The 20,232-nt window shown below is 39.8% G+C and overlaps 1 protein-coding gene across 5 annotated transcripts in view; it reads left to right on the plus strand.

The window, feature by feature from the left end:
- Nucleotides 1-20,232, plus strand: part of LDLRAD4 (low density lipoprotein receptor class A domain containing 4) — a 280,021-nt gene that overhangs the window by 187,436 nt on the left and 72,353 nt on the right. The window lies entirely within an intron of this gene.

A 20,232-nucleotide genomic window follows, 5' to 3' on the forward strand; every position in this document is an offset into this window, starting at 1 on the left:
GTTTCATGGTAGACATGACTTGGTTGCTGTATGTGTATGTAGTCCAGCTGCACAACTCTTAGATTATTTGATCCTGCCAAAAATTCTAAGATTATCTGGTCCTGCCTTGAATCTGGTCCAGCACCAAGGGCCTTCTGGCGGTTCCCTCATTGCAAGAAGCAAAGCTACAGGGAACCAGGCAGAGGACCTTCTCGGTAGTGGCGCCCGCCCTGTGGAACGCCCTCCCGTCAGATGTCAAAGAGATAAACAATTACCTATCATTTAGAAGACATCTGAAGGCAGCCCTGTTCAGGGAAGTTTTTAATGTGTGACATTCTAATGTATTTTTAATCTTTGTTGGAAGCCGCCCAGAGTGGCTGGGGAAACCCAGCCAGATGGGCAGGGTACAAATAAATTATTATTATTATTATTATTATTATTATTATTATTATTATTGCATTTGGATAGCTGGAGGAGAATGAGCTGATAGCAATGTGGTGTAGGTGTGAGAAAGAGAGAGGAGAGAGAGAAACAGAAAGTTGCAAGGGACGTGGTGAATTGTTTAACCCCACATTCAGTTAACTGCTAACTTGTATGCTAGTTCAATGGTAAAACTGCTCATTCCACAGCTGTGCTATAAGTTCTGATTTTATATCATATATGTCATCACCCCTGAGAGAGTTGCATACACAGCCTGCATGGTGTTTCTCCTGTGTCTCCAGATCTTTCTGACCTGGTCTGTAGAAGCAATTGGAACTATTCACTGGGAGCCAGTTATCAATTGCCCCAAACATCACAGCCTCTGAGGATGAGCAGATGGCCTTTATTTAAGACTATTCCAATTTCAAGTGCCATAGGTGTTTTTTTTCAGTTTTGCATTTCTACAGGTAAGCCACCTAGTTTTTATTCTAGTGTATTTATTTGTTTTCAAAGTGGCCTCATCCTTTTTGGTCTCAGACATTTATTCTCTGGTTCAATGAAAGCTGCAAATCTACCCACCCTGTGCATGTTTGACATCATCCTGGCACTTCAGGGGGCACCTCAAAAGACTTACAGTCCAGACAGAAGCAATTGTTTTGTGACTGAGTGCTTTACTATTGGTCTTATATATGCCAGACTCTAGAGGTGGCTTATTTAAAAATAAATGAATGTTGCATGAATCAGACTCATTAGTCTGTTGTTTTAAAGAACGATTAGGTATTTAAGAGCTGCTATTTGTAGAAAAGTAGATTGGTCTGTGAGCTGTAATAAGCAGTGCACCTATTTTTTCCCCTTTTCCCAGAGAGAAAGAGGCACTTCAAATCCATCTTCTGAAACCTTTTCTCTTCTCAGTTACATTCATAACTAACACACTTTCTGAAAGGCATTCAATCCTGGTTGAAAGCTGGTTATGTTTATGCAGCAGGTTGTTAAATATATTTACAGTCTTTTCTAGAAGTTCAATAGGGGACTTGGCTGTGGTTATTTATTAGTCTGCTTCAAACAGCTGCCGGTTGAAATTAAAGCAAATCTATGTGTGCTATTTGCAGAAACATTAGGAATACTCTTGTATTTGCAATGAACAGTAGAAAAGGCAATTTGAGTGATGGTCAGGACATATTGTTAGCCACAATTTATATAGGTTTAATGACTTGTGTGAAGTCATCTGGATAACCAAGGGTGTTTCCAGATGGGAGCATGTTGTGAATAATGCTCCTCGTGCATGCAAGATTTTTTGGAGCATCCACATTATGTCAAAATGTGACACCATATATGAGTGTGGGCACACATTTAATCTAGATTTTTTCCTATGGCAGAAAATCAGATAAGTAAAAAATGCGTTATACATTTGCCGTCACTGTTGAATGTGGAAGCTTATTAACTTTTTTTGGGGGGGAGGGGAGTTGAGTTGGTCACATGTGTGTGGTGACATTTCAGTTGGTGGCCTCTAATGCCAGACTCCTACTTTTGTTTTGATTTTCACCTGAGCAAATCCATCCACTTTCTTTTTGGCAACCTGAACAGTAAGAGCACACCTATTTCCACCAACTGCTGCATGCTGAAAGTATGTTTGGATTTCAGCAACCCAGGTTAGGAAGAGCTGGTTCCTCAGTCTCTACACAGTACATTTAGGGGATTGATTACCTTGGATGAAGTAATATTAGTATATACATTGGACTTAAAAACATTAATGCAGAAATTGTGCACAAGACCTCTTTATCACTCTTGCGCAAGCCCTGGTCAGCTCAATGTCAGTCTTGCACAAGACCTCAGTATTACTATTTTTTTTAAAAAAGAAAGAGACCTGCTCTTTTTTAGAAGCCATTGGCTATGGTGGCAGGGGGTGCGTACTGCTGTGTTCTCCAAGGTGGAGTCCCCAGAGTCTGACAAAGACTAAGGGACCTCTTCAGGCTGGAGAGGTGCTGGCATCAAAGGCTCCTCTGATTCTGGAACTCCTTAGAAAGCTGTGGATGTCAAAGGCTGGTTCTGAGAGCAAATTTTCTTCCCTGTCTGACATGTCCATGGACCCTTTCCTTGAGGATAGGAGTCAGGGCCCTGGGTCTTGACAGGAACATAGGAATCCACCTGAAGCAGACCAGTTATGACATCTGGCTCAGAATTGCCTACATTGGCTGGAAGGGTGTCTCCGGGTTTCGGGCAGGGAGTTGACCAGGGATTGAACCTGAGGCCTTCAGCACTGATCTACAGACACTCCTCCTTGCTGACGTCACAAGAATGATTCAATTACACATGACAGTTGTACAACCACTAAAGATACTTCAGTCAAGATAGTGATTGCTTCTGTTATGTCATGAAAGAGCTGTTTCCCCCCAGTAATCATTTGTGGTTGAATATTGAGAAGAGGCAGTTTCTTGGAATGAGGGCACACCATTGCGAGGAACCATTTGCATACCTGCAAGTAAAGGATTACAAATGGATAGCAGTTTTTCCTCCTAGATGTATTATGTGGTATTAACATTTACTGGATGAATCATGCGCTGGAAACACCACTTTCTTTTGGGAATGGTCAGATATTTACCTCTCTTCCTGCTCTAATGTGGTTGCAACAGTAAACGAAACCATGAAATACACCTGGCATGAAATAAGACACCTGCCCAAAATATGAGATCTGTTCATAAGAGGAAACATAAAGTGTTTAGTGAATTACAGCTGACGTTTTGTTTGATCACATACTCTCAAATGCATCTTTGGTTTGGGAGGTCAATGGGCCTGGTTTTTAATGTTTGTTATAACTGTGGATTATTAAATACATTCATACCAACTCATACATTCATTTATAGTTTTCAATAAAAATATTAAATGATACATACAGAATGTTAGACAAATGAGCATTGATTAATCATGTAATTGAATCTCCTTAATGTTCATCTAGTCTTATTAATTCATTATGGCTGTGGGTGAAACCACAGAGCCTAGGACTTGCCGATCAGAAGGTCGGCGGTTCGAATCCCCATAACGGGGTGAGCTCCCGTTGCTCGATCTCTGCTCCTGCCAACCTAGCAGTTTGAAAGCATGTCAAAGTGCAAGTAGATAAATAGGTACCACTCCGGTGGGAAGGTAAACAGTGTTTCCATGCACTGCTCTGGTTCACCAGAAGCAGCTTAGTCATGCTGGCCACGTGACCTGGAAGCTGTACGCCGGCTCCCTCAGCCAATAAAGCGAGATGGGCGCCGCAACCCCAGAGTCAGTCACTACTGGAAGCTGAGCTGGTGTAGTGCAGTGACGAAGCAACTGAGCTATGTGTTAGGATATCTGTGAATCTCACCACTGCCACTTTGTGGCCTTTGACAAGTTGCCATTTCTATGCCCCTGCCCCATGGGGATAATAGGAGTGGCCTATCCAACAGGGTTGTTTGTAAGGATTACAAAACAATAATATATGTGGAGTGTTCTGCATGAATGCTAAATGTCATCATGATGAGTATCAGGTGAAATTAATTGGAAATATATGATTCACTAAATGGCCTTGAAAATATAGGAAATGATGCCCTGTCCTGAGTTCAGAGTGTCAGTTTGTCTTGTTCTGGTCCTTTGGGGATAGACAAGTTGCAGCACCATGGAGAGCTCCTAGTGAGAAAATTGCTTCTTGGGGGTTTGGCATTGCTCCAATAAGGGTTTGCAGCCTCTGCCTCCAGTCCTCCTCTCCTAGGCTCCACTCCCTTTTAAAGAACTAGAATTTCTTAAAGGGCTGACCCTCCTGCCTGAAGACAAGCAGCTCTCCTGCATTCTATGGTCTCCAGTTAGGGCTAGCTATGTCACCTGTCTGAAATTCTTGGGAGCTGCAGCCAATCAGCGTAGACAATACTGAGCTAGATAGTCCAATGAGCTGGCTCAGGATAAGGCAGCTTCCTGTTTTTAAAATAGCCATAATACTAATAATACAAGAGAAACTGTCGCCCTGTTGTGTTGGTCTCAGAGAAATGAAAGATTTGGTCGTTTTATTGCCTGAGAATAGCACTCTTTTGATATTTCAGAAATGTCAATTAATATAGCTACAGATACTTCAGAGGACATAGTTAAACACTCATAATGCATGCTATCTATCATCTACCTATCTATATCTGTCTATCTATCTATCTATCATCTCTCTCTCTCTCTCTCTCTCTCTCTCTCTATCATCTATCTATCTATCTATCTATCTATCTATCTATCTATCTATCATCTATCTGTCTATCTATCTATCTATCTATCTATCTATCTATCTATCATCTACCTATCTATCTATCTATCATCTATATCTATCTATCTATCTATCTATCTATCTATCTATCTATCTATCTATCTATCTATCTATCTATCTATCATCTACCTATCTATCTATCTATCATCTATATCTATCTATCTATCTATCTATCTATCTATCTATCTATCTATCTATCTATCTATCTATCTCTATCTATCTATCTATCTATCTATCTATCTATCTATCATCTATCTATCTATCTATCTATCATCTATCATCTATCTATCTATCTATCTATCTATCTATCTATCTATCTAATCTATCTATCATCTCTATCTATGTATCATCTATCTATTTATCTGTCTGTCTGTCTGTCTGTCTATCATATATCTATCATCTCTCTCTCTGATAACTCTGAAGCAAAAGAAACTCTCAATTAAGTATCAGCTGAGCATTGTTTCAGGTATTACATTGGGAATCCAGAGGAACAATGTTCCTTTCCACTCTCTGTGACACTGATGGATTGTTGACTTGTAGAATGGCCTTGTATACATTAATGATGAACTTGTAGGCCTTCTCTCCACCTGATTTATATACACTTGTACCCCAAACTGCCCACAAGAACTATTACTGTGAAATTTTAATTCCTGAAAGTGCAAGAGGAATCTGCAGCTGAGTTCAAATTAGCCTCACAACATGTATATTGTCTTTATTGATCTTATTCTGATTTCGTATATTGCATATTACATTGTTGTATTTTTATGAAAAGCACAATAAATAAATTAATATTTAAATAAATAAATAATGTATTATTGTGTTTTTGCCAAGTTTTATGAGAGCTGATTTTGATATTTATAAATGCATAAATAGTGCAAATCATTTTTCTCTCTTAATTTTAGTTGAGGGTCTATTTTGCTTTATGAATTGTTGTCATTTATTTAATTATTTGGAAAGCAAATGCATTATGAGTGTGTAACTATCTCCCTTGAAATATCTGTAGTTGTATTAAGTGAAATTTCAGAGATATCAGAAGAGTGCTATTTTCAGGGTATAAGAACTGTATCAGATCCTTTGAAAATAAAATCAGACTAAGATGAAATAGCAGCAGCAAACCTCATTATGCAGTCTGACTTTTATTGATAATGTCTTTAGGGCTCTTCAGTATTTCTCTGTCCTCATTGGGGACCATATTGAATAGCTTTAGTAAATGTGATTCTGATGCTACCCTTTCTCCATTTTAGTTCATTAGTTAGCAAAAACAAATCTAACAGTAACCTGCCAGTTCCACAGCATGTTTTTCTTACCTCCACAGATTCTCCAGGAAAGCCATCAGTTCTTGCCTAACTAATCTTTTTGTTGGCAATTTTGCATCTGTTGTTAGCTTTTCAAAATCCTCATTGTCACAACTCTTTCAGCAGAAACAAGCCTGGAGTTGGCAACAGAATATAATTGCGAATCTTCTTTTCCAGTATTTAGGTTAGCATATAGTAGGCATGGCTAGGACTTTACTCACTCACATATTACATACTACAAAGTTCAGTTTCCCATTCTCCACAGTCCAGTGGTAGCATATCTTTGTCCACCTGGCCAGTGCCTCTCCTCATAGGCAGGGCCGCCTCTACCATTAGTGAGAGAACTGCCTCAGCCAGCAGATATTGGGGGGCAGGAAGTGACCGCAAGATGCTGAAGGATAGTGCTGTATGTGGCACACAGTGTGCCGTACATTTGCCAAACTTGACTCCTGCCCTCAAGTGCAGTGGAGTTCTGTAGCTGAAGTAGGATTCAGCTACCATTGTGGTTCACTTCTGTGCATGGAATTGAAAAGGGATGTGTTTTTCAATGTTGGCAGCAAAATTCAGCTAAGTCCTGGTATACCTAGGAGCCAGGATTCAAGGACAATGGATCAACCACCAGAAAGGCATTACAGGCTTCTTGTTTCTTGTTGAGAAATATAGTCCACTCACAGATAGTATAGGTGGAAGGTTCACTGCTTTTGTTCCGTTCAGTATTCCAGCTTTCAGGTATGCCCCAGTTATGTGTATGTGATTGTGAGCCTAGCAAGGCAACAGTGTACTTGTGAAAGACACAGTAAAGATTTGCTTGTATCATTTATCCCATCTTGTGAACTGATGGTGCACCATTGTCCATAGGGAGCATCCCTTAATACAAAGAACAGAACAAAGCAACCCTTCTTCCTTCAGAGGCTCCTCAGGTGCGGTAGAGTTACTACAGTCGTACCTTGGGGAAGTTGAACGGAATCCGTTCCGGAAGTCCTTTCGACTTTCAAAACGTTTGGAAACCAAAGCACTGCTTCTGATTGACTGCAGGAAGCTCCTGCAGCCAGTTGGAAGCTGTGGAAGCTCCATTGGATGTTTGGCTTCTAAAAATAGTTCGCAAACCAGAACAGTCACTTTCAAGTTTACGGCGTTCGGGAGCCAAAATGTTTGAGAACTAAACTGTCTGAAAACCAAGGTACGAGTGTATTGTAGAACTATTTTAGGATTTCACTGTAGTAGCCAAGTATCCTAAATTTAGGGATCTTATATCAAAATCCCCATATGGCTATATAGCTGAAGGCACATATTGTTAGTCTGTGTGGAGTAGCTAACTCTGTCAGATTCCATTGTGAAACCCAAACACCATCTTGGAGGACACCAATAATTGCCTCCCTGACACTGCTCTGATACATCCTCAATTTACTTTAATACCCAGAAGCATTCTCTGCCTTAAGCGTGTCTCTTCCCAACAGGAAATCTCTCTCAGTTCCTGGCGCAGAACAGGCTTCTCCCTTAGATATGAACACTTAAAGGATTTCTTCAAGTGTTCTACAGCACTCATATTTCTTTGAATCAGTTAGTACAGAATGTTTTATTGGTTCAGGATGGAACTATAATAAACAAGGCTTTATACTGGTTTTGACCTATAAAGCTCACTATGACTCAGGAGCCCACTATCTTCTGGAATGCCTCTCCCAATATGAGCCTGTTTGGATCCTTAGATCCTCCTTTCCCATGTCTTCTGTCTGAAAAAAGGCTCAGAGGGTGCTGACCATGGCACACTTTTCAGTTGTGGCTCCCTCTCTGTTGACTGCTCTCCTAGTCTTCATTGACATCCTTTGGGCACCAGCTAAATACTTATTATTTAGACTGAGATGGTAGTATTTGATAGACTGAGATGGTAGTATTATTAGTGTGTTGCTCCGCTTTCTATGGCTCTTAAGGGTGTGGTTTGTTCTGTAGTTATGTTTTCAATGTAAGTTGCTTGGAGACCTTCTGAAGTAGGTGGCGTGTTTTGTGAACTACATAATGAGTTCAGTGTGTAACTTTTAGTCTAATTGACTATATATTTTGGAAAGTGGCATGTCTGTCTGCCCATTTGTTTGTTTATTCTCTACATAGAATCATAGAATCATAGAGTTGGAAGAGACCACAAGGGCCATCGAGTCCAACCCCCTGCCAAGCAGGAAACACCATCAGAGCACTCCTGACATATGGTTGTCAAGCCTCTGCTTAAAGACCTCCAAAGAAGGAGACTCCACCACACTCCTTACATGATTGGATGCCTCTTGAGATATCATTGCTAAACTTGGCATCAGGATTCCTGAGGTGGGGGTGGCATGCTCTGTCAAAGTTTAGATGCTGGACACCATTTTGAATCAAGATGGCAGACTAAACAGCACTTTGGTGTGACTTCACCTGATTTTGGACGTGATGAGTCCAAATGCAGAAATCACACTATCCATTTAAAAAACACAATATTGTTCATTTCTAAAAAATCCCAGACAGCTCTAGTCATTCTCCCCTAGTGTGTCTCTACCTATCAAACAATTTTATTTTTAGGCCAGTGTAAAAATCGTAGAAGAACTTAGGTAAAAATGTGAGCTGTTTCTTAACAACTTCCAAAATTTGACTGCCAGTGAATTGACAACTTAATTTTCTGAAAGAAGACAAGACTATTTTTTGACAGCATTGCCTTGGTAATACTTTATTTAATATTCTTCCCTAGATTAACTCTCTCTGTGCCTTTTGCAAATGAATATGATATTTAAGATGTGCAAACCTATAGGAACTTAGGTATATTAATCAGTTAGGAAAATAGGAGCCTGCTTTGTACAGAGTCAGGTCATTGATCCTTCTAACTCAGTGTTATCTACACTGATTGACAGCCAGCTCTCCAGAGATTCAGAGAGAGTCTTTCCCAGCCCTACCTGCAGATGCTGGAGATGGAATGTGAAACCTTCTGCATGCAAACCATGCGCTCTGCCACTGTGCTACAGCTCGTTTTCATATATATTTTCTTTTAATTCTGCACTTTTAGTGGGACGTATATAAAAGTAGGATATGTATTAAAATGAAAGTTATTTCCTAAGCACACCACATTCAATAGGCAATAACATTTTATGGATATATAAAGTTTCCATAGTGCTCATAGCACTATGTCATGGGCTGTAATGCTGATCCATTAAAATAAATGGGAGTCTTGCCATTGATTTCTATTAGATTAAGGCAAGCATACACAAGGACATTTTTCTGCCATTAGTTACATATGGGACTTATGCTTCAGTAGCAAGGTACAGAGCAGTGTTTTCCAACCTTTTTCCAACTGTAGATCCTTTCCGACCTTGTTTCCTTCCTGTGCCCCCCCATGGGCATAGGAAGGGTGGCAGCTCCCCCCAATAAGTAAAAATACAAATCAATACAAATCCGAGGTTCTGCCCCCCCCAACAAATATCCTGGCTACACCCATGCCCCCCCTATCCTACTGGTAGAAATGTAGCTACAGTGGTACCTTGGTTTAAGAACAGCTTAGTTTATGAACAACTTGGATTAAGAACGCTGCAAACCCGGAAGTAGGTTTTTGGTTTGTGAACTTTGCCTTGGAAGCAGTACATATTTCGCTTCCTGTTGAGTGTGTTCCATTTGTAAATCGAGTTCCCCACAGCATTCATAACTCTTGGGACATTTGTCTGGAAGTGGAGTGCATTCACAAAGTACTTGGAGGAGAATTATGAGAAATGATATTAGAGCTTTTCCGATTGAAAGAATAAAGAGTGATGAATGCTGTAGAGTATTCTACTTTGGTCAACTTGTTAGTTTCTGGCCCAGCTCTTCTGGACCAACATGAGCTTGTTCTTCATTAGAGTAGAGACAGGGTCTCTGAGGCGAATTTTTACATCACCCCACAGGATACATTTTTGCACCTTTGACGCTTGCTGGAATCCTTATAATCCCACTTGTCTAAACTTTATGGATGAGACAAACATGCAAATTATAACACCCCCCCCCCCAAGTATGTATTTCCTAGAAGGAAAGAAGATAGAATCAGCATTACTATTTTATACAGTTTTGCTATATTTTTACAGGACTTGTGGAATAAGGAGGTAAATTTAATGTTAAATGACACTTCAAGTCAATGCTCAGGAATACATGTTTTAGAGATGTCGAAACTAAAGGCTGAAGTGGAGCAGAAAAGAAGATTCAGACAAGGGCAGCAGATGATAATTGCCTGGGAGCAGATTTGAAGTGAGACAGAACAGTACAAAAGTGAATTATACTTAAAGGTCAATGAATAAGGTAACTATTTGAATTTCCTACTAATTGTTTTTAAAGTCCCAAATAGACAGTGGGGTTGCTGAGACAGTAGTCAGCCAATGAGTGAATAGGGTTGCTGGTTGGAACTTAACACTTAATACTGGTCCTTTAAATTTCTGTAGCACCTTGTAAACATTGCTTGATCAGGGTTTAGTGTTTCGGGAGTTCTTATTTTTTTCTATTTTGTAGGAATGAAATGTGACACGAGTTCTGAGCTGGCTTATTTTCATTTCTTCCTTTTGGAAAATCATCATAGGAATAAAGTTTCTCAAATATTCTAAATAATTTGACTGCACCAATTACCTTCGGTTTAGTGGACTTTTTTTTTAAAGCTACCATATTACAAAATGTCCATATGGTATAAAGTTAGGTGTAAAAATCTACATCAAGAATGTGTTTACTTTACTGCAGGAGCTCTATAAAATATAATTAGAACTCCTTCTGAGACAGAAAGTTATAAATAAATACATGATCGGCTTGTAATGAGGTGGGAATATTCTGACGGGGTGCTGCTGGTTACAGTGATTAGTTCTCATTAGATTTGGAGATATACACTTATTTGTAGAACTTAGTCGTTTTTGTCATGTTTCCTTCCTGCATGGCTCATTTGGACTTAATTCTAGCCCCACGTATTGGCAAATGTATTGGCAAATGTCTACTTAAAGCTAGATGGAATTCACTAGAATATTACCCCATTCACCCTGACCCCAATGTCCCACCTTTTGCTTCAGTAACAAATGTGTGGTGTGAGTGGAAAGTCCAATGTGTGTGCTGCTCCTCATGAGGGCGCGCTCTGTGCAGTTGGGACAACTGAATAACAGGAGTCATCATCATCATCATCATTATCATCATCATCATCATCATCATCAATGGAGCCCCTACTTATGAGCAGAAGCTTGTCTCTAGGGGCTCTCTGTTAACACAACCAGACACAGCACATGGTTATTGCATTAAATTAAACCAGCCTTGTTGGAATGCTATAGCAGTATTATGCAACAATATGGTGACACAAATGTTTAGATCTGAGCTACAAATGTCAACAGTCTTCCAATTGTTAGATTTTTAAAAAACAGATTGTTGGGTATCTTGCCACTGTTGTACTATTATAACTTTTGACACAAACTGCACTATCTTTTATTACTTTTAATAAAACTGTTTCCTGGAATTGCCTTCTAGGAAATGAATGCTGCATTTCTTAGCTTTTTGTGGTAACCCTAGTAGGTTACCATGCTGTGTTTGTTTAGTGTTTGCATTTATATGCCGCCTGTCTTCATTTCATGATCTTAGGACAGGTTACAAAATAGTAAAACACCGCAAGAAAATTAAGCTAATAAGAACACAGAGAACACAGCAGATTCAAAACAGTTTACAAGCAACATCAGATCAGCTCCCAGCAAAAGTCTAAGTGAATAAAAAAAATGTTTAGTTGGTTCCAGAGGCCAAACATCAATGACACAAATTGTATCTCATAAAGGAAACTGTTCCACAGCCAAGGACACCACCACCAGGAAGTCTCTTATCATCACACATTTATTTATTTATTTGAAAGCCTTTTATATACTGCTTAATATTTCAGTGAGTTTCACCTGCTGACAGGACTGCACAGAGATCCTCCCCTACAGATTTTAATACATGGACTGGTTGCTATTGGGAAAGGCACTCCTTCAAGTATCTAGATTCCAAGCCATTTAAGACTTTATAATGCATTGAGTTGGCTTGGTAACATATGGAACTGTGGATGTATTTTGTTTAAACAATTTCAAGTGCTTAGGGTAGGATGGGTTAATAAATGGACAAATACCTGACTAAAACTTAGCTTTTCCCATTCAAAAGGGGCCATATTTGTAGGCCTTGAAGTCTCGCTGTGTAGCAGGTGTTGTTGTTGTATTGTGCCATTGGGTGGAGAGGGGGGAGATTCGACATGAGATTATGGAACCACAGAAGAATGATGCAAAGAAAATATAGGAGACACAAATCTGTCCAATTATTATGTCACCTTTGACATACAATTTCTGTTTTATTGAGAATTCTTGTAGTTAAGTCCTGACATCACACAAAGAAATTGTGGGTTTCTGTGGATGATGGATAGAACATATAGATCAAACAAAAATGCTAGGTAAACCCTCTGTAAAATCCTTTGTGTTTAAGTATTTCTTTATCTTACCATCTCTTTACCTAAATGATGTATTAATTCTGATTGACCTGTAGCCTTTGGAAAATGCACACTTCATATTGATTGTGGTGGTATTCATATTTTTTAATGATGGGTCAGCTAAATTATTCCCCTCCATCTCCAATCCCCATTGTTCATACTCTTTGTAGATCTGTAAATTTTATACAGTATAGATTGTGTAAACAGAATTGCTGCAATCTCAGCATCCGATCTACACAAGGAGCTTGCTGCCAGGTAGGCTCCCAATTCACCATTAAGAAGAGGCTCACCATGCAGCAGGATTGTGCATACAGATGTTGATGGATATCGTTATGAAGGAGCTGACTTGATACATGAATATCGGCAATCTCCTTTTATAGTTTCAATTCGGCTTTGTCTGAGTCAGCCAGGGACTATATCATTCCATTTGCCTGTATCTGTAATAAAATTGTTTGTTGCTTATATGAAATGCCTTAATTTTGAAGCTAACGTTTTAGATATAAATTACAGTATTGTGAACCACCTTGGGGACCCGTCCCAGTCAAAATAAATAAACGACACTGATTTTTGCTAACTTGAAACTAATCACTAGACAAGAAAGCAGCTGTCATGTTCCTAGATGTCAGGAAATGTGGAGTGGTGCTGCTGTGAGTGACAAGTATGAAGTATAAAATACTCTCTGGACCACAACAGATTAGAATGGAAAGGACGGGATGTGACTATGTGGGCGCTTCTTGATTTCACTGCTCTTTGCACACTCTTTGCAACATGATGCTTGATGGAGTGTGGATCATGGGCAAAATACCTAGGGGGTTCAGAATAGGATCCTCTGGCCCTTCCCCCTGGCTTCGGCTGCAGGGGTGTGCAGTGTTGGGATTCAGGTTGTCCCTGTATCTTCCTAAAGCTTGAGAGCCAGGTGCAACTTTTTCCCATTGCTACATTTCAGTGCTAGAAGAGATGCCCTTGTTGAATCTCTTGTGCTTTGCTTTGAACCTACAAGAACCCTATACGATAGACCAGTGCCCCTGCATTCAAAATTCGAGGCTAGAGCTGGCTGCCAGTCCATTTCTGAACCTTTCAATTTCATTTGTATCTGATGCTAGTATCTTTTCAAATATTTTAATGTAGAGATGGGCCTGAGGACTCCAATAATGCTCCCTGGGGCTTTATATCTCTCCAGGCCATAGCCTCTCTCCTCAGGCTGCATCCCTCACCAGCCCTGCATTGCATCCTCCATAAGTGTTTGTGCCTGGCTGGAATGTGGCCATGAACTCTGTCGATGCTTTTCCCTTCTTCATATGCAGAGGGGGGTTCATCTAGAAGGTACAAATCACATTTGTTGCTCTGGGCCCACCCACTACTGACATGTGGCTGCTTGAAGCTTGCCCCAAAGCTAATGCAGCCCTCAGGCTGAGAAAGGTTCCCCATCTTTGTTTTAAGGCTTTCATATGTCAGGTAGGGTAGACCCTTGTATTTGAGAGAGACCCATCTTGAGAGCCACTGCTAGTCGGGGTCAACAATGCAGAGATATGTCCCTATCTGCTGATAATTTTTTTATTGTGTTATTATTATTCTATTGGCCTTTCTTAAGCTATCCCACATTTATTTTTATTTGTTTACTTACTCGAAAGGTACTACATGAATCTCTAAGATAAACAATGAAACAGTGCTTTTCTTACCGTCACCAAATCAATCCAAAGCACTTGAAAAGTAGCATCCCTGCTTTGTAGCTCTGGATACAGCCTACTTTAAATACATGCGTTCTCATATGACCAAGTCTTCAGACAGGCTCAAATATCCATGCGGTGCAGTCCTATCCATGTCTACTCAGAGGTCCATTGGGACTTACTCCTCGGTTATTGTGTGGGCTATTGTGTGCATAGGATTGCAGCCTTAATATGTATTTCCTCATTTAGTAAATTCTGGAAGAAATGTGCAATAAGATAATAGCGTGCAAATTTATTAAATGGGGAGCTGTGTCTAGTTCACCTTAAAACACTTCCTGCTGCCTTGCAACACGGTTGCATTGTTTATGTGGGGGAGACGAGGCAGAATAAACAAACAAGTACAAAGACTTTCTGCTAGCGACCCGACTGCATATCACTTAGCAACATCAATATTTTTGTGCACAAATAAATGTCTCAAGCTTTAGTGTAGGTTCAGGGTGTGTGTGTGTGTGTGTGTGTGTGTGTGTGTGTGTGTGATGCTGACCTTGTATGCAGAGAGATCAGTTTGTTCAGTTGATTATTGGTCAGTCCTTAATTTGGATGTCTAGACATTTCAGTCAGCGAGAATGAAAGGCAGACATCTAAAGACGTGAGGAGAGGTTTCAAGGCACTCTGGAACAGTAAAAAGAAAAAAACCCACCCAAGGTCCCTACTATTTCAGTTTTAAAACACACATTATTATTATTACTGTCCAGAATACTTATTACCTTATTTTTGTTGCTTAAGACATACATGATTAAGATTCAGTTAGGACTGCCATCTAATAAAAATACAGTAAATCCAATGAAGTCTTGTTTTCTGTCAACAGAACAGAAATTCTAAATGATTAAAATTATTAACGCTATAAGAAGCAGGAAATATTATAAAGAGTGGCATTTTACTATACATGCAGCTGACTTTACATTGTCTGTTAGTGTGAATAGGATAGAGAGAAGGAATTCTGCTCTGTTCTTTTTAAAAATTGTATATCCATTTGCCACCCTGGGTTCCTTGGGGAGATAGGGCAGGATATAAATTCAATCAATCAATCAATCAATCAATCAATCAATAACTATTTTTAAAACAAATTATCTAGGAAAGGAAAAACAGTATTATGCAGATTATATCAAAACTGCAGCTATGAATACCTAAATTTATTATATTTCGAGAGCTATAATTTTACAACTCCTCCCCACTTTGTATCCCCCCCACCCAGGTTGACTGGAATAAATGAAACTTGAGCTGTGTATATGCCCCAATGAATCCAGTTGACACTTGGCTTGGAAGCAGTTGGGGCATTGTCGAGGGCTGGCCCAAGGATGAAGGACCCCAAATATTTTTCTAAGCGTCACAAGTTTTCCCAAGTGGGATATTAATTTGGAGAAATAAATTAATTTGACTGTCTAGAGATTATTTGGGTATAATGAGTCAGGAGGACTGAAGGGGAATTGAATTGATTTGGAGGAAGATCTGTTGGGCAATTTATTGAGGCAAATGAAGTGAAGAGGAACTGATTTGGAATGGAATACAAATTGATTGAAGAGTTTATCTGAGGTCATCTGGGTGGGAAATCAGTTGCCTTGCTTTTTGTGACATTTACATTCTAAATTTCCATTCATACGTCTATACCAGCATATGCAAATTTCTGTCTATGGGCCCTTGCCTCACCTCTCTGAAATTCCTAGCAATCCTTGACTATAAGGTTATACGTCATTTGAATGGAGAATTTCAGCAAAGGTTTTACTGCTGCCTGAAGTGGAATCTAGCATCTCTCAACTTAATTTCCTTGTATTGAATTAACAGTTTGATCCTAAGACTTGCTGCACCAGCAACGAAATACCTAGGATGGAGGGCATACTCTCAGCTATGCCAGGGCACAGTTACAAAACAAGACATGTTATAAAATATGACAGACTTGCAGGGATGCTATGCCAGTGTTTCAGGCAGATGTGCCAGTGCAAATATTTAGGATTGAGTGGCAAATGTCACATGACGATCCAGCACAGGAATCACAAGCTTGAAAGCATGAAAGGCTAAGGACTGTAAACCCAGAATAAATATATATATTTGTAGTAGCAATATTTGCTTTCTTCAAAGTGTTTCTATTACCTGTCATCACTTAGAGTGGCAAATTTATATTGTTAACCTCTTATTGACATTGAATATATATTCTGGAATGTTCAAGCTTTAGGGGATGTTTTAAATATCTTCCAGTGACATCTGAGTAAAAACTAGATAACAGAAAGTGATTCAGACTGCTCTGCAGTCTTTAGAAGGACATACTGACCCCAGTCCGGATCCAGTGGTTCCATCAGGGTATGAATTTAGGGCAGAAGTCCAGGGCCCCAAGCAACAGAAAAGGTGTATGAACCAACCCCTAAAAAAAATAAAAAAATTCCACAGCAGGGCTGTTTTACCAGATTTTGAAGTGAGTAAATGGCTTAATAAATGTTACCAGGCCCGGCGTACCTATGAGGCAAGGTGAGGCGACTGCCTCAGGTGGCAGGATCCACTGGAGCAGCAAATCTCCACACTTTCCCTATCTCCCTCTCAAGATCTGCCTTTATACTCAGTGTCCTGATCTTCCTTACATCACCCTCCCCCAAACTATCCGCTCTCAGAATGGCCTGGTTCACTCTGACTTACAGGAAGTGGGCTACCTCCATGTTTCTTTTCGATTCTGCACTGTGCCAACTGAACCAAACCAAGGTTTTCTACATTTCTGATTAATGATGAGCAGGTCAGAGGAGTTGAATTAGAAATAACAGACCTTCTCTTCTTCTTTAGCTACTTTATCACTCTGCATCTGGACCTGCCTCCTGCTTGGGCCTAGCCTCCTAAGCTAGATATGGGAGGTGCCCTTAAAGATTTAGTTAGATTTATCCTTACAGCATGGTATTTGAACTGGGATCGTGGTGAAACTTTCTACTTACTAACTTTGAGCTGCAACCATGCTTTGTACCAGCATGTGGTACAAAGTATAACATCACAGCAGCGTGATGTATATTTGTTTATAATCCTGTTCCAGCTCTTTTTTCAGATGTACACATCATGAACACACATTATGGGGTGGGGGCATCATCCTGGCAGCATAAGCCCTCCCTATGCATGAGCATTAGCACCTTGAAGTGTACGTTCTAACATGTTCCAATGATTCATGTGCACCTGTTGGAAGAGCAGGCTTGCCAGGGCAATGTCACTCCCCATTCCCCCTGAGTTCATTTAACCTGATAATATCTGAAAAGGAATCACCATCATCTAAATAAATGGAAAAATGTATTTTTCAGAGTTAGTTGGCTGACATCACCCTACGGGAATGTGAAAACATAATTTTGAATGTGTATGAGATTTGTCAGTGTGACATCATTGCAAAGAAGCAGGAAATTCAGATAGCTAATTATTTCCTTTGAGGGGATATAATTTTGTTTTTCAAACATGTTGTTCCTTCTCTTTCTCAGCTTTCTTTTTAAAAGAATGTATTTCTTGATTGTCCTTTTTTTAATTTTAAAAAAGCTTTCCTAGAACTGTTTTATACCACTGTACTTTTTAGTTGGTCTTTGTTTTTCTGTTTATTTGAAAGTTGTCTTCTCTTTCCAGCCCTTTGACAAGGTATTCTGTTCAATGAGCTCTAAAGAAACAATTTAATTCCCTTTCCCTCTGCTTTATTTCTTCTTCTTCTTGTCTTTAGTTTTCCCAGAAGTGCAGTAACCAGGATTTGATTTCTGTCAGAAACTATTCTCCTTCCGTCTTGTCTTTCCTTGTCTCCGCAGGGAGGTTAGGGGGCAGTTATCCTCAGGCTAGTCTAGACTCAGTTCAGCATTTGATGAGAATGCAAATCCCCTTGAAAGCAGATACTTTTGCTGGAGTCATGTTGCCCTTATGATGGATATGTGCATCAAAAACATGTATTTACCCAGCTCCTGAAATATTCTTTCACAGGAAGAAAATAAAATCTTGAGTTAAGGAAGTGGTTGGACTGTTCAGAGTGTGATATTTATTGTGTAATTTTACCATACTGGACCTGAGTAACTAGTAGGGCATAGGGGTAACTCCTGTGCCCTTTTAAAATGTTGGGGTTGGCTTTTTTTTGGGGGGGGGGAAGGTTATTGGTTTGTTGTTATTTTTTATTATTATGTATTTTGTGATTTTATATTTTGATTTTATTCTGTGAACTGCCCTTAGACCTCAGAGTATAGGGCGGTATATAAATTCAATAAATAATATTTTTATTGCCATATTTTCTTAGTTCGGTGCATATAGGACAGGGGTAGGGAATCTTTTTCAGTCTGTGAACTGCATTTGCTCATGGTGAGCAATACAGGAGCGGGCTGCCACATACCAGTTGGAGTCGGTGCCAGAGGCAAACATGGGTCGATCAATGCATGTGTCTCTTCTTACCTTTGTAAGAAGGAATGCTGCATTCCAATGACACCAAAGTCAGAGGTGTCTACTGCCAACACAAACAAAGGAAACTGCCTTACCGTGTCAGACCATTGGTTCTTCTTCCTCAGGACTGTTGACACAGACTGTCAGTGACTGCCCAGGGTTTCAGACAGGAGTCTTTTCCAACCCTACTTGGAGATACCAGGGACTGAACCTGGTCCCTCTGCCTCTGAGTAACCTCCTTCCCCTATGGAAGCACATGTCTCCAAACTCCATCTCTGGAAGAAGGGTGCTTTGTCACAATTAAGAACGTATTCCAGCCAGAGGAAAGCACTTGAGAAGGGTGTGCCACAGGGCCTGTAAAGGAGTTGGATGCAGCTTGGTGAAAAGGTTGTGGCCAAGCGAGAGTCCCAAGGGCCACAGAGAGAGGCCTGGGACTGAGGTCCTTCAGGGTTATAAGAGCTGGTCAACCTCCTTCCAACCTGGGCTACAAGGTACATGTGAAAATGCATGTGAAAATGTTAAAGGCCCATGGAAGAGAATTGCCATCTCCGTGTTGAATAGAAAATGTTTTGTCATAAGACTGATATTAATGCTCCTCAGGATATGATGATTATAATAATGGTGGTGGTGGTGGTAGTAGTAGTAGTAGTAGTGCCCTGGTATTATGTGGCAACTCTTGTCTTCTGTTATGGCTCAACAGACTGATGAAAAATGAAGTTGGCTCTTCCTACTTGTGGCCTTTAGTAGAACATTTTTCTCATTGCTGGTTCAATTGAAATGAGAAGCACTGTTTTGTCTCAAACCAGCCAAGGAGGGAAAGAATGATTATGTGGAAGGGGAGGAGGGAATGTGTGAACCCACAGCTCTTTGAAATTTTATAGTGCCAGACTATATTCAGTAAATCAGCCTCAGACTAGGTTCAGTGAATCAGCCTCAGAAAAACAGTAGAGGATTTGAATCTTTAACAAATTCATTTATTCTATATCTATCTATCTATCTATCTATCTATCTATCTATCTATCATCTATCTATCTATCTATCTATCTATCTATCTATCTATCATCTATCTATCTATCTATCATCTATCTATCTATCTATCTATCCTCTATCTATCTATCTATCTATCTATCTATCTATCTATCTATCTATCTATCTATCTATCATCTATATCTCTATCTATCTATCATCTATCTATCATCTATCTATCATCTATCTATCTATCTATCTATCTATCTATCTATCTATCTAGCATCTATCTATCTATCTTACCACATTTTTGTGCCCTACCTTTCAGGACAAAGTCCTCACAAGATGGGCTTTCAATAATCAATTTAATACTTTCTGGTTTCTAACAAGATCTCTGGATATGATTCTCCCTCTTCCCTACCCCCTACAAAAGTGTAAATGCCTTAACTAACATATCTTATGGTTTCCCATCAGACCTTGATTTCAGCCTAAAGCCACAGTGAATTCCTATCCTGGACTTCTAGAAGGCTGGGCAGGGTGAAGCCCCTTTGCTTTTTATTTTAACACACACACACACACACAGAGAGAGAGAGAGAGAGAGAGAGAGAGAGAGAGAGAGCTTTAAGACAGTTGTAATGCCAGGGGATTATTGTGTATAAGGATCTAAATTCAAGCTGTTCCAAAAGGTCTGTAACCTATTGGCCATCTGTATATTTACTCTGCTCTGGCAGTGCCAGTGTTTTGTTGCTAGCATTGATTGCTGACATA

This window comes from Podarcis gaigeae, assembly GCF_964106915.1.
Source record: "Podarcis gaigeae genome assembly, chromosome: 7".
NCBI classification, from domain to species: domain Eukaryota; kingdom Metazoa; phylum Chordata; class Lepidosauria; order Squamata; family Lacertidae; genus Podarcis; species Podarcis gaigeae.